Below are 3,827 nucleotides of genomic sequence, written 5' to 3'. Positions count from 1 at the left end.
GATGCCCGTAGGTTAGGTGGGTTTAAGTAGTTCTAAGTTCTAGGGAACTGATGACCTCAGATGTTAAGTCCCATAGTGCTCAGAGCCATTTGAACCATATTGAACACAGCCATGTTGTACGCTAATACACTACTGGCCATTAAAATTGCTACACCACGAAGATGACGTGCTACAGACGCGAAGTTTAACCGACAGATAGAAGATGCTGTGATATGCAAATGATTAGCTTTTCAGAGCATTCACACAAGGTTGGCGCCGGTGGCGATACGTACAACGTGCTGACGTGAGGAAAGTTTGCAACCGATTTCTCATACACAAACAGGAGTTGACCGGAGTTGCCTGATGAAACATTGTTGTGATGCCTCGTGCAAGGAGAAGAAATGCGTACCATCACGTTTCCGACTTTGATAAAGATCGGATTGCAGCCTATTGCGATTGCGGTTTATCGTATTGCGACATTGCTGCTCGCGTTGGTCGAGATCCACTGACTGTTAGCAGAATATGGAATCGGTGGGTTCAGGAGGGTAATACGGAACGCCGTGCTGGATCCCAACGGCCTCTTATCACTAGCAGTCTAGATGACAGGCATCTTATCCGCATGGCTGTAACGGATCTTGCAGCCACGTCTCGATCCCTGAGTCAACATATGGGAACATTTGCAAGACAGCAGCATGGACTATAAGCTCGGAGACCATGCCTGCGGTTACACTTGACGCTGCATCACAGACAGGAGCGCCTGCGATGCTGTACTCAACGACGAACCTGGGTGCACGAATCCCGGTTCTGTTTACAGCAGCATGATGGTCGCATCCGTGTTTGGCGACATCGCGGTGAACGCACATTGGAAGCGTGTATTCGTCATCGCCATACTGGCGTATATCCTGGTGTGATGGTATGGGGTGCCATTGGTTACACGTCTCGGTCACCTCTTGTTCGCATTGACGGTACTTTGAACAGTGGACGTTACATTTCAGATGTGTTACGACCTGTGGCTCTACCCTTCATTCGATTCCTGGAAAACCCTACAATTCAGTAGGATAATGCCCTACCGCATGTTGCAGGTCCTGTACGGGCCTTTCTGGATACAGAAAATACTCGACTGCTGCCCTGGTCAGCACATTCTCCAGATCTCTCACTAACTGAAAACGTCGGGTCAATGGTGGCCGAGCAACTGGCTCGTCACAATACGCGTCACTACTCTTGATGAACTGTGGTATCGTGTTGAAGCTGCATGGGTAGCTGTACCTGTACAAGCCATCCAAGCTCTGTTTGACTCAATGCCCAGGCGTATCAAGGCCGTTTTTACAGCCAGAGTTGGTTGTTCTGTGTACTGATTTCTCAGGATCTGTGCACCCAAATTGCGTGAAAATGTAATCACGAGTCAGTTCTAGTATAATATATTTGTCCAATAACTACCCGTTTATCATCTGCATTTCTTCTTGGTGTAGCAATTTTAATGGCCAGTAGTGTACTTTGAGATGGCTGCAAATATGTAGATATGAAGAATAAAGAAGTAGAATGTTAATGATGTCTGTTTTATGTAAAACTCCTTATACGAATTTTCACATAAAAAACTCTGAGGCGTTACTTTTCAGCATGCCCTCGTGTTCTTTCAACTTCACTCCGTGATGTGATACCATTTTTTGCCTTTCTCCGAAGAGTGGAAAGAGATTCGTCGCTGCCCCTGATGGGACAGAAACAGTTTCTTCACCCATCAAAAGATTTATTATTTGCGACACAGCAGAGCACGGCACAACAATCATTTCACAGTGGCTACATATGCAAAGTTATGTTTTAGGTCCCTTAGGTTGGCAGCGGCCGGATACGACAAATGAGCTGCCCGAAGTCCACCGACTTCTTCCGATCCAGAACTAGGGAGCTCTCTTTCGTCTCTTCGCGAACCGACTATATGTAAACCTGCCAGCAAGCCGAAATTTGGCGTGAACACAACTGTGCTTAACTACGCGTCATCCTATTGGAGGTGATATTCTGTTGCCTTTCTCTGTAACATTAAAGCCACACAAATAAATCTTATTTTTCGTTCTTAACAGTGTCGTTCTATGCTCGTTGCTTGGCTGCGAACAAATTCCTATCGTCTAACTCGATATTCCATCCGTATGGCCTCTAGCTAATTTTGATAGCTATAATACTTGTCTGTAAAATTAAGTTGACTAATATGTGGTGGCACCTGTTGGCCATTCTCATAACTGACTGAAGTATGTAAGTTTAATTATTGTAAACTGTCAAGTTATACGTTTCGATTCATGTTCTTATGTGTTCCAAATCATTTTCAACAGAAATACTATGATGCAATGTGTTTGTGTTGAAATCTTTTATAAGCAACACATGCTTTTGTGAGTGGTCGGCAGGGCATAATAACTTTCTCGGTACTAACTCTTTTGTCATTGATGACAAAACAGCGCGGGAAGTGGGTCGACGACGAACGTGGCTGGCTAATGGATGTATGGATCCGGCTTTTGCTAAGCATTATTCTCAGTGAGCTATTTTGAGGAGACTATTGGTGAAAAACGTAGCAATATAACATATTAATATTATATATTACGGATGTTTTAGAAGCCCTGACTGTTTATTCGAAAGTCTAAAAGTAGTTCATGGAATGAAAAAATAACTGTTTCAAAAAAACGTATTATTCAAAGAAGTGCCGTGGGTTTGGTCAGGAATGGACTGCCTCGTTCATGAAGCTGCAGACACTGCCAACATCTTACTGAAGAGCATGTACTACAGTAACGTGCTGATGAACCAATAGCTGTTGATCTCTTTTTACAAGGATATAGGACATGTCAAAGTATTTGTACGTTCAGACCAATTTAAAATAAGCTAATTCGTGAGCACATACATTTATAGACATCAAGACTCCAGGTATAGAATACTTTTCTTACAAATAACTCACTAAATAATGTAATGCCACACCGTTCAGTCACATCTCATTATCAGTCACTGCACAGAGTATACACGCATTATTTCATAGCACTTCACTCACTGCACACACAACCACAACCACACACACACACACACACACACACACACACACTGGTGATCTCTGGGCCATTTTCTGTACCGCAACTTCCCACTTGCTATCCTGAAAGGCAGAGTCAGCGTCCCTCTATAATGAGCGAGTTGCTGATCTCAGGAAGAGGAAGAGGTATTAGTATTGTGTTGTGTAAAGCTTGGGGGTAAGTTTTTCTAGAAAAGAAAAAAAGACAAATAAACATAGTGTGAATGTGTTATGTGGAATGTTGGATCTTTCATAATCATTATTATTGTTTATATCTATAACGTTTTTTTTTTTAGCAAACACCTATTCTGTTATATCTAAGTAATCCTTTAATGTATAAAATGTATTACAATTTTTACCTGCCTGTATTTTTGCAATTTCTTTAATCTCCTTTGGTAATTTATTGTACAGTTTTATTCCTTGGTAGAAAATGCGGTTTTGATTTTAATGTTTATTATATCTTGATAAATGTAAATCGAGTCTAGCTCTTCTTCCATAAACAGAACTATTTGTGCAGTAATTACCAATGTTGTTTTTGATGTGTACAACTTGAAGCAAAATAAGCGCTGTATCTTGTGTGTGAGATACAGAGACGAACGAGTGTGCCGGGACTTACCCCAGTTCACTTGTAATAGCGCCACGTCACCTTGACGCATCTGCGCGGAGCGCGCAAGTACTGCACGACAATTAAGTATACCCAATTGTAGTAGAATAAGTACCTGTAATTTTAATAGTACAGAATTTTAATTTCTGCACATGATAAAACCTATTACATCATAGAGCTATACCAAATTTTAGAGCTGTACTATTA

This window comes from Schistocerca cancellata, chromosome 7, assembly GCF_023864275.1.
Source record: "Schistocerca cancellata isolate TAMUIC-IGC-003103 chromosome 7, iqSchCanc2.1, whole genome shotgun sequence".
NCBI lineage: Eukaryota > Metazoa > Arthropoda > Insecta > Orthoptera > Acrididae > Schistocerca > Schistocerca cancellata.
The sequence above is the reverse complement of the archived record's forward strand: the minus strand, read 5'-3'. Positions refer to the sequence as shown.